The sequence below is a fragment of the Anopheles arabiensis genome, chromosome 2 (genome assembly GCF_016920715.1).
Source record: "Anopheles arabiensis isolate DONGOLA chromosome 2, AaraD3, whole genome shotgun sequence".
NCBI classification, from domain to species: Eukaryota; Metazoa; Arthropoda; class Insecta; order Diptera; family Culicidae; genus Anopheles; species Anopheles arabiensis.
The window spans coordinates 14,217,803-14,230,025 of NC_053517.1; the positions used below are offsets into that span (position 1 = coordinate 14,217,803).

At 45.4% G+C, this 12,223-nt stretch overlaps 1 protein-coding gene across 4 annotated transcripts in view; it reads right to left on the reverse strand.

Moving 5' to 3' along the window:
* LOC120898811 (serine-rich adhesin for platelets) overlaps positions 1–12,223 on the reverse strand; it is a 155,737-nt gene that overhangs the window by 137,459 nt on the left and 6,055 nt on the right. For 3 of the 4 annotated variants that reach the window (XM_040305176.1, XM_040305174.1, XM_040305177.1), the window contains exon 2: positions 3,307–5,790. The gene's annotated coding sequence lies outside the window, so the exon portion shown is untranslated. Of the gene's footprint in view, positions 1–3,306; positions 5,791–5,980; positions 6,045–12,223 lie in introns of those variants that run through there. The other variant, XM_040305175.1, reaches the window with a different exon arrangement.

The window sequence follows — 12,223 nt, forward strand, 5'->3', positions numbered from 1 at the left end:
TTATGCATTCAGAAACTTTCACTGGCTTCAAGTTATTTATTCCAATTACTGCATTACAAACAAGTCTGATAAACAAAAAGTGGAATCGCAACGTAAATAGATCATAAATCAACACATATTCGTATTAACCATCTTTTGCTTCTCTTATCGCATGAGCACAGGCAGAAAAACACACACACACACAGTCACACAACTGTACCGAAACGAGCATCATCAAATGAGGTAATAAAAACACAACACAATTGCATCCTCAGTGACTCGTCATGCCGAGCCGCAAGACACTGTAAGACACTCCTCATCGTTATATCTAATACCCTACACCAATACCCAATTGCGACCACCACCTCTCAAAAATCCTCCGCCAGTACAGCCACCTCCCTCCCCCTCATTGAGTCGCGATTGGTACCGAGACCGTGCAGTAACGAGAGTTAAAATTACCTCCATCATTCCTCTAAATTCCGAGAAAACACAATCGCCACCAGCAGTCGCAGCCGAATGGACATAAATTCGTCTCTTGAAGATGGCGTCTATTTTCGTACGCGTTACCCCCTTTTTGGTGGACTGCAGTAGGGAAGGAGCAGCACTCGGAATGTGTGCGCCAACTCGCAATGAAACCGAATTATCTTCGCTATAATTTTAATTATTCTCGGCTGTACTCTCTGACGTTGCCCTCGGGCTAGCTCTCGTCTCGCTGTGCGGAAACACTTCGCTGTGGGAAAGTTGGCAAATAATACGGTTCGTGGTGTGGGCCCTGGCGATGGGCACAAGAAAAACACACACATACAAACAAGATGTGTCGATATCTTGAAGACGGGTGACCCGTTTTTTACTACCCCGTTGGCAAACAATTCGACCAAAGACAAAAGGTTCGTCATCAATAAAACAAAAACCACCCTCGGAATGGCACGAAAAACAAAGCGACAAACTTTGGGCAACCTTGGTACATACATTGTCACGTCCACTGGCAGGGTTTGGTGAACGATAAATTTTACACCATCAAATAGAGAGAGAGAGAGAGAGAGTAAGAGGGAAAGATGATGCCCGTGTGGCATCATACGGCTGTAAGCTTTTGCATTATTATTTCGACACCGGTCACACATATTTTACACCTGCCTCCAAATGCTCCGAGCTACGGCGCTGTGTCGCCCCATTCCCTGGACGCGGCGTGCCGGATTGCGACATAAAACGCGTTTCCATAACTTATTTTTGTTGCAGTTTTGTTTTCTTTTTTGTGTGTGTTTTTGTTTGCCTTCTGCTACATAAAATTGTCAATGATTTCGTTCCAACCTCACTTACGGGCCGGAGGATACCATCACGAGGGGTTTAGTTTTGGTCAGTGTTTGTTCTTAGACGCGCGCATGATGGTGTGTGTGTGTGTGTGTTGTTCTTGCTGGCTGCTTAGACGCGTAAAAACGTAAGACAACCGAAACATCTTTATTGGATGTAAAAGGGCAAGGTGGGCCGTAAATTTTGCCCAGCTAACATAAATTACGACCCCGTTTACATAAATATTGCGTATGTGTATGTTTTCACTGTGTGTGTGTATGTGTGACCCACAGATCTGCTGCCGCGTACGTGAATTGTGCGTGTGCAATCTGGAGGAACATTGTGTCACGGAACGGCACCACGGGAATGTTTCCGAGGCTGAGCTTCCTCTGCCATCTTACGCACGATCTTACATGTATGATATATATGTGGTACAACAGCCTGCGCCCGCTACGGTTGCCAGCAGTGGTAGCAGTGAACATCTTTTTTACCTGCGAACCTGGGAGCAGATTTCCACGTAGTACATTATAGATACAGCTTTGCGTTATTTCGTTGCTTTCGTTGCCATGTTCGTTATCAAAGGCAATCATTCCCAACGGAACTTCCCTTCAAGGTATAAAGACGTTGCAGAAGATGACGTTTTGAGGTTGGTATGAATATTACTTTTACCGTCTTAAGTACATGATCTTGCAAAAACAATGCGAAAAAGATTGTCTTCGAGAACTGTAACACCGTTTGGACTTGTTTTCAAACTGATGTACTAGTAACTACTCAGTCATTTGTATCCAAAATTGTGTTGTAGTATCATTTAGTCGTTTAAGGCGGCCGACCAAACATATCTATACAATAGACGAGGATTCCTATGCTACGCGTCAAGAAGATCCGTGATCTAGGTGTACTACTCGACGACAAATTATCAATGCGTGACTACTACGATGTAATAATAAGTAGAGCCAATAGGACGTTTGTATTGGTACGTAAAATGACGAGTGAGTTGAATGATCCTATGTGTATTGAAATGACATTTGTCAGTCACGTTCGTTCTATTTTAGAGTTCTTTTTTGTAATCTGGTGTCCTGATGCAGATCGCTGGATAAAACGAATTGAAAAAGTTCAAAAAACTATATGACTAGACATGCTGCTATACGACTTCTAAGATCGCCAAACAGTTTTGGGATGTTTGTAGAGCCTAGAAAATCGTCAGAAATATGCAAAACTGATTTTCTTGAGCAAATTATTAAATGGTGAAATAGATAATCCTTGACGTCTTAGTAAAATACATATTTACGTTCCGAGATCCAGTTCAAGGGAAAACAGTTTCGTACAAGTGGAATGTCACAATAATATTTTGTGCATCAAATGAACCAATATCTGCCATGGTACGCAGTTTCAATGTATACTACTCTAATTTTGCGTACTGCGGACAAGAATATACAAATAAATAAACAAAATAAACAATTTTGTATTGTATTGTACAATTTGTATTGTAGATGGGGAAAGAAATATCAATATCAATTAATTATATTAATATTTAGCCATATTAACTATATTTTCCATTCAGTAAAGTAACTCACATCAGTGAAGTCTATATGCAAAAGTGACATTAATACAAACGAACCAAAAAGTGCATCGCTTTCACAGCCATGCACTAACGTTCAAATCACCCAACAGCGTAATGACAGTTTGTTTTATAAACCTTTCTTAAATTGCCATACAAACATTGCACACAGCAGCGCATAGAGTAAGAGCAACAGCGAAGGCAGCATGGAGTAGGTGAGAAAAATTTCATTAATAACCCACTCTCGTTCTCCGTTCCCAGTAGGGCGCAGGATCATCATAGCCTCGAGCAAATCTTACTCCCTCTCTCGACGGTTGTTGTTGTGGTCCCCGAAAGAACACACACACCACATCCACCCGTCCCATAAGCCATCGTTTGCCATGACCGACACTACATAAATTAATAAAAAGCAATCATCGCCTCGCGTATTGTAGCGTACGAGAAGGAGCGAGGAAAAAGAGAAAACTTCCCCCTTCACTTACCTTAACACACACGCCGAACGGTTCCTCCTTCAGGACAGGCACGAACTCCGTAACACATCCACGTACGCGCGCACACACACACACAAGCAGAGGCCCGTTGCCAGCTAAACACACACACAGACACACACACTCTCACAGGCAATCGGTTGGCACAATTGATCCGCGTTCCGTTTGGGCCGCTGCTGTGGATTTTCCAATTGCGCGTGAAATAACTTTTCCACATGCGCCTTCCCCGACTTTGCTTGGCCCTCGTGGTGCTTAAAGGAGATTGCCGTTGTTGCAAATTCTTTCAGCCCAACACCTTTTGCTTACACACAAACACATATTCAGGCATGCTCACTAACACACGGTCGCTTCTGCTCACCTTCGGCGTCCTTCTACCTCACCACGTATCGCAATCGCACACGCACGCCACGCAGTCACAATCGTTCGCAAAGCTCATTTATCGCAATCGTTATCCCGCGCGAGGTGTTCCACTGCCACTGCCAGTCGTGGGCGGTGAGGAGGGTGGGAAACTTTTGCTCGTGCGGTGCAATTACCGGAAAGCAACGGCACCATCAGCGCACCGGGCACGGTAAAACTCCCAACTTCGTACACACCCGTACGCACGCACTTTTGACATTCCTTCCACACTCACTCACACACACGCACCTTGCTCACAACCACGTTAAACAACAGAATCCTTTGCCGATTCACCGGTTGCTTCGATCACCGGTACCAACGACCAGCGCCGTTCGGTGCTTAAGGAAGCCATTTTTCTTCAGTACCATCGCGTTGCCGGTCTTTCCGGTGGTGCCACAGTTCCACAATCACGCCAAACGAGCCGTACCATCGTGATCACCGCTTGCCAGGAAGCGTACCGGCATTAGCACTAGTAACACTCGTTGATTTTTACACAGTCACAACCCACCGGGCTTACCGCGCTGGCAAACGAAAATTAGGCTTTACCCATTTACCCATGCAAACTGTTGCATGGATTTGTGTGTTTTTGTTCCGCCGCACCGGAAATTAAACGGTTACAGCGCGTAAACCGGCCACCGACACTACTACGCATGTGGCCCTCTTGCGGTAAACCGACCTAACTACTATTCCTACCGAGTCGCACGTTAAATGACAGCCACTTGTCAGTTGCCTTCGTTGAGCGTGGCCTCTTCGATTCGTTGCCGTTTTTGCACTCTACTGTTGTATCGCTCGTTGCAGTTCGGTGGATTATTGTTGTGGTTTTTTTTTTGGCACACACGTTTCAAGCGGAATGCAGAGTGTTGGTGCTGCTGCGGACCTCCTTCCTACGCTGATTATCGTACCAATCACTCGCTCGTGGGTTAATATTACACGTATTAAGTTGAACTACAAAACAGTAACAGTGCGCGCCAGCGTTACGGTAACGCACCGCCCGGCACCGTGAAAGAGATGGATGAGCTGATGAGTTAAAAAGAACGAGACCAACTCGCTGCTCTGTCCCGCGCCGACGGGACAACGCGTTACTTGCTTACACTTACACTTTAAAGAGGACGGTTATTGGTTATCTGTTTTGTTTAGCTTGCTTGCTACACTGTACACCAATTGATTGTACAGCCTACACCGCTCGGGAAGTGTCTGACCGCGGGAAGACCACGAGCAGCGACCGAGGATTCGCCCCAAGGGCGCCGAGCACTGCTGCTGCCTTTGGCCTGCCGGCCAACTGTTACTGGCTCACAACCGTACGAGGTTTCGCGATTTCGATCTACACTCCAGCCCGTCCAGTTTTCGGCAGGGGGGCTTTTGGGTTTAATTTTTGTACACACACACGTGAATGTCCTTGACAAAATAGACGCCAAGCGCTACCACAGTTTTACTATACACAACACAGGGTTTTTTTTTTTTATTTTGTTTACACACACTACGGCTTGTCCGTATGCATGCAGAGCGAGAGTGAGCGAGAGATGTATAATGCGTTGTATAAACAGGTGATAGAAAATATCTTATTATCGATAACATCCATTCGTACACGCGTTACAGCGGTAGCGCCAGGTGGTTGCTTTAGCTCACTGCACGTACCACTAGCGACACTACTGCAACACTATCGGCGGACACAGCTGGCACCACGCTTCATCAACATCAACCGAAAACAATAGACAGAATTAACGCACAACCACAGATACACGGTACACGATAGTGAAAACATTAACATTAGAGTGTGCACAACCTTCGAAATTCACTTCACTGGGTAGAAGAATAGTTGAGCGATGTATTACACTACTAATACTATTAATGCTACTGCTAGTGCCTCATGCCACTTCCGCTTCACCGACGTACTACTACTGCCGGGCTGGCTGCACTATTGGTGGCACAGTTCGTTGCAACGCAACACTTCACTTCACACTGTGAATGCATCTGCTTTGCTTACACTGCTAACGGCCAAATCGTTACACACGAACGGTTACATTTTTGCAGTTTTTTTGGAGCGATTTCACTGTACACTACACTACATGGCTGTGAAGGATGCTGAAAGAGAATATTAGAATATGGTTTAGCAGATTGTATGAATTAGGCTAACACTGTCATCATTAACTCTCGCCGTTATAGATTCTTGAGCTGTCCGTTCACATATTTTTTTTCGAGCAATTTAACTGTCCCTAACACTTATCACTACCACACAACACAGCGCTAAAAGTCCATGGATTGTAATATTAACCGTTTCCTTTACGACTGCTGCATGCTTTAGAGCTCCTCTTGGTCATGTGATGATTGCTGATATCTTTTACGAGTATAATTTCTGAAAAGAAAGAGTAAAAGATAACTTTTATTAGCAAAAATGGTTGAAGCTTATTATTATGTACAGTAAAGTATGAATGATTACACCCGATAGATGACCACAAAAGACGCATTGCATTGCGCTTCTAGCGAAAATAGTATCATAAACATTAATTTCAATTAACCATTAACCTTCAAATGCTGCGTTTCATCTGCTTCTACACGTGCCCTATTACTTCATTCAACGCTTCCAAACAGTATTACGACTCCGTAAAGCCTGCTTAAAGCTGATCATACCAGTTTTTCTCCTCATCTTCTTCTTCCATTTCCATTCCCAAGAAACGCGCCCGCTACTTACAAAGAAACGGCCGCGCTGGCGCTTCTTCAATTTCGTAATTACTGTCCGCCAGCTTAGCAAGCCGGCAGCGATATTCCAGCATCAAGCACCGGCTGTTCACCGCACAATATTTCGTTTCCTCGAATTTCCCCACCATTCCCTTACACCCCATTTCCCGCGAGCGCAGGGAAACGTTTCAAAACGAAAATTAAATTTTCCCTCATTTCCCGCAGCTGACAGTATCCGCACGGAAGTATCGCAAAACCCTCGAGCCTTCTTCTCTTTGGGGAGGGGCGGCGCACGGGCGCGAGAGGTTGATGGTTTGCGAAAAAGAAATACGGTTCACCTGTTTTTTTCTCTCGAATATCTATCTCTCACTCGCACCCGGAAGGTGTGTGCTCTCCAAACCTTCCAGGACACTTGCTCTCTTACCTGCAAAAACATCACACACAAAAACAGTCTGATACGTAGAATAGATGCTTAAATAGGACCAAAAAAGAAGAAAATTGCTAACACAGACGCAACACAGGCCAGGCGGGCTGGAAGAAAGCAGTACGCATTTGCCCGTGGGGTTTCCATTAGCAACGCGTTTGACGAGGGTGACACGGCTCCGTTTGGCCGTATTTGCGGAGGAAAAATCACAACGCCTCAGCAGAATGACACTCGACGCCAGCGACACACGACCGCGACCTGTGGGTCCATGTAAAAGGTGCTTCAAAACACATAGACACACACACACATCGAAATACACGCAATGAGTAAGGGAAAACACTAGCACACCCATACATCACAGTGAGATGGACAGCGGAAAAAGACAAACGGCAGGCGGTATGGAATATTATGTAAATGTAATTAATTATGAACGCTCCTAACTACCGTGCCCGAGGTTGCTTGCCCTGCTGCTGCTGGATAGGTTTCCGCACCCGCCAGCGATGGTCTGTTTTCTCGCAACCGGACTAACCTGGTCACTATGGCAACGGTTACGCACGAGAGACACTGTAAAGCTTGTATTCCCGCTGGAATGGATTTGCGTTGGTTCACAACAAACCACAGCACTAGGCACAGGCCGTGTGTTTTTACATAAAAGGAATGTCCTTTATTGCTGCTTACCGGAAAGGCTGAGATTGTACAAAAGCGTATGCAAAACATGAAAGGGCAGTGTGATGGAAATGCATCTTGATGAGGTTATTCATCTTCTAATTAGTTTTTTACGGCTGCCTCTGTCAACTATTCGAGGAAAGAGAGAGTCTTCCGCTGAACGAGGAGTTAATTTAAGGTCTCTTACCTCAAAATAGTACTAGCTATGATCGATTATCATGACTATCCCTTTCATTCTGCACCTTTATCACTTTTTCTCTCTTTCTCTCTCGTTTATGAATGAATTTTTGCTGCACAAAACCACATTTCCATTAGCAACTTCACACATATTTACCGAATCCTCGAGGGAAGCTCTCCTTCCCAGCACGTGCGGTTCGAAATGGATCATAATAATAGATAAAATCTATTAGTAAAATCCATCCATTCAGCACGACGGCATATGGTCCCTCCGGACAACAGGTCGGCTCCACGAGTCTTGCAGCAGCCCTAGCGTACAGTTGATCGGCTCGTCGAGACATTATCCAATTTTATGATTTATTTAACACACCCCATGGTCGCAGCAAATGGCAAAAAGACCCAGACAACGCTCATCAGCACCAGGCTCACGAGGGACACGCTCATACATAGATCCATTGATTCAGGCACGAGATATTCCCAGTTATGTTGTCGTGGTAACGCTGTCCATGGCTCAGTGCCTGATTGCCTGTAACGATCTGCTATTGATGAATTGGTGAGCATGTACCACTACAAGCATATTGTAAGCATTTACTTTCATCAACGAGAATTAGACTCTTCCAGGAAGCTTTCAATTTGTAAAACAACTCCATCGACGCTGGTGGTGATACGGTTTCGTGCTTTCAGTTTTCGCCGCGATGCTCACCATCACAATCCACGAGCTTTCATGTGCGGTTGAAGAACGGGAAAAGGGCTTATAAACTCATTCCAACATCAGCAGTAAGGGAGCCGGATTTCAACGTAATCCTTGCGCCAACGTTGGTAACCGTCCCTGCATTAAACACACACACACAGCCACACGCTCGTGGAAAAAAGGGATCGGGTGCATTCAGTACAGCCACATACCGCAAAACCCATTCATGAGGCTGGCCGCCACACAAATCCGCGCCATCCATTCGCCAGCTCTGAAGCCGTGGGATTTTTGGCGCGAGACTTTGGGATTAGCTTTAAATTATGATTATTTGCCGAATACGGCCTGTGTGTGTGTGTGTCCAGCGGGATTTTTGGTACGGTTGATTTTATGTGCAGTGTACGCGGATGGCTCCACCCATTGCTGCGGTATAAATTAACTTATCCTTAATGAACCGTAACGAGCAAATAGAAAGCCACACCCGATGTTGCATACGGCTTTTGGGTGATTGGATTTGTCGATTTTGTTGGGCATGGACTTGTTGAAATTTAATCCTAAATGTTCGATCCTTGAATATGTTGAACGATTCTTTCTGTATAAATTTCAAAAAATAAACATCGAGGTTTAAAGACATTAAATCTCAATGAGTAACACTGATCAGAGTCCAAATAGTGTTTGCTGAATGATTATGCGCCTTAAATTATGCAATCCACATAACATGCATCCCTTTTTCGCGGTATTAGTGATTTGTTTGTCACTCGAAGCTAATCGTCTTTATATTTGAAAAAAAAAAATTCACTCCACTGTTTCGTGTCGATTACATGTCGGCACCTTTCGATCCGGTGTAGGATTCAAGAGAACGAAACACTCTAAACCACCCACTCTGTTCCCGTGCATCTTATCTCGTTGAACCCTTTTTCGCGAAACGGGCGCATTTAATCAAACAATACCGAAACACGTTTCTTCGATTCGAAAATAAAGTTTCAAATCATCCCGCCCGCAACATCGTTTCGACCATCTCTTCCCCACCGCGGCTGCAAATACGCAAACCACTTCATCAATCAATCGAAACCCCGAAGTCACTACAGGACTAACGCCAACCATTCCGCCCGGTTATCTTCGCGAGCTTCTCCGAATTAAGCAAACTTCTTCACTTCACAAAACGATTTCCGCGACCGAATTTCGAGACATCGATCACCGCTATAAGTAATTTATCTTTCGCAATTCTCCAATCAATCATCATCGTGCGTTCAGCGCACCGTGCCGTCCCAAGCGGAAAATGGAAAGGAAGGCCACAGCACCGTGCGCGGGCAGCAACGGACATCATCATTAGTGTGGCGGTGCGGGGAGTGTGCGGAAGGTTGCGGTGTTGCTTTTCTACAGAACTACCTACACACACCCCCTGCTGCGATGACGACTCCATTTCCGTTCCATCCGACGATCACGCGCTGCCCGGGGTACACGGTTTCATTCATCCCGACGCAAAACCGTTGGTTTGAACAGTTTGAAGAGTAATTATTGTAACCGTAACCATCCAGCCGTTCAGCCGAGGCCGAGCAAAACAAAACACAGTTGCGACACGCGGAGTAATAAAACCGCAGCGCGAAGCAAACGCGCTCGTCGGGTCGTTGCTGCGGCGGCACAACATGTTTGCTATGGAATGGAACCGGTGGGCGAAAAGAAAATATTCACGGACCGGAGAGCGCCGGATGACGTACGGCGCAATGTTTCTGGGGGGGGGGGGGGCTCAAAGCGGGGGTACGTGTCGAGGGACTGCAGCCCGTCCGGTTAATGATGAGGATGGACATAAAAAAACTAGCGGGAAAAAATGACAGCGTAAAAGTTGGTCGTTTTCTAACAAACGGTCAACAACCACCCATCCACCCATCTCGGTTTCCGCACTCTTAGCTTGACACATTATGCTCAAATTTGGTGATGAAAAATGAAGCAAAATTTTACTCCCAGCAGCACAACAACGACGGGAGCCCCACCGAGAAGGAGCCCCCGGTAATTAATCGTTCTCGTAAAGAACTTCAAACGATTGTGAGGGGTAAGGTTGGATGGAGAAGGGATAGAGTTGACCCGCACCCGTGCACAGAACGACACTAAACGGTTGCATTTATTACCAGCGCTATTAACATTTAAGCGGGCAACGATTTTGTTTGCAAATGACAACTTCAATGGCTAAAAAAAGGTTAGTTTTTCTCGCGTTTGCTGGTCCTTCATCTGACGTTTGACACGTTTCTCGGTCCAACTTTCCACCAGCGTGAAAAAAAAAAACGATAGTGAAGCGGCGTCTATCACTTCCACATCTCGTACAATGGCGTCAGGAGCAGTGGAAATCATACACGCGGCACCACCACGACACAATAGTTCCCACGCGTACCATATTCTTTTGCCACAAAAACAAAATCTTCCCCTTCACATTGGTGACCACCTGCGAGCACCTTATTCGTACAAAAAAAAAAACACACACACAAACACAAAGCAAATTCCACGATCATCGCGATCACTGCAAAACCGGTGTTACTCTCGATGATTGATGATCTACGGTACAGACGCGAAAGCTAAACAACGGAACGCGCCAGCTCGAAGGGTAAACTCGGCGGCATTGAAGGCATTCAGTGACATGATCCAACGTCCCAATCCAGCAGCCCTACGTGAGGGAGGTGTTGGAACAATTACGCCCACGCCCGCTAGGGTCGTAATGTGGGGCCTGAGAAGCAGAAGCCGTTCCTATTCGCTTTATGTGTCTTTTGGCTTGTCAGCGTTTGAAATGATTTTGGTGGCGTTTTTTTCTCTCTCATGCGTTTGCGTCTCAACGGGACGGCTGATGTGGGTGTTCTTTCGTTGCTGCTAAACGCAAACACATTGGAATGTGGAATTTTTGGTTGGAACTGTTTTGGTGTTGTAGGGAAGGGAATGTTTAATGTATCAGCTTAGTTCTGTGTTAAAACAAGTTTTGTTCAATGGAAAACACATTTTTGAGAACCAAGCTCTCTTTATAAACTCTTTACTAAAGTACCGCCTAATACATAAATTGTAATACAACAAAAATTGTTTTGAAAGCATCTAAATCTCCTGGAGCCACACACACACACACACACACACACACACACACCTAATCGTCGACAATATCGCAGCTGAAAGATTTCGCCAATACCGAGAAAACGAATCCTGTGTGCGTGATCCAATCAATCTCAACCAACATCCAAAGAAGCCTGCACTCGCACAGAGAGCAAACAATCGTCACGATCGGGACACAACCTGCTCGAAATGCTCCCCACAAAACACGCACACACACAGGCAAACAAACGAAAGTACCCAATACAAAAAAATCATCCCCTTACTCTCGATAATGCAGCCCAATCAGCAAAATCCCCGGCCGCTAAATCAGTGATGTATTAATTGGATTCATTCTTCGCAGGCGGGCCAGCAAAAATGCTTTCTGCCGTTTCTTGCGGGGTTTTGTGAGCTTTTTTGTTTCTTCCCAGCGACGAAGTTGCCAACCGAAAATGAGTTTTCAATGTATTTTGTTTTCCCCGTTCTACTTTGTATTTGTGTGTATCTTTTACGTGCGATTTTGCGTTTCGCTTCTGCGCATCATTAATGCTACTTCGAGTGTTAGAAACGTTTCAGCCTGGCGGGCATTTCCTGTCGCCCTTTTTTATCGACTGTCCAAGCATGTGATTTTACGCTCCCTCCCCCCCCCACCTCCTTAGTCCTTTTTCTGCTTCCCGCTTGATCTATAATGATCCAAACCCCCAGAAACAAAAGCATAATCCAAACCCCTCCAGCAAGAAGACGGGTTTTTTTCGGAGATTAATATTTTTCCCAGTTTTTCTCGAATCCTCTTTTAGCAAGTTTTGTTACTTTGCATCATT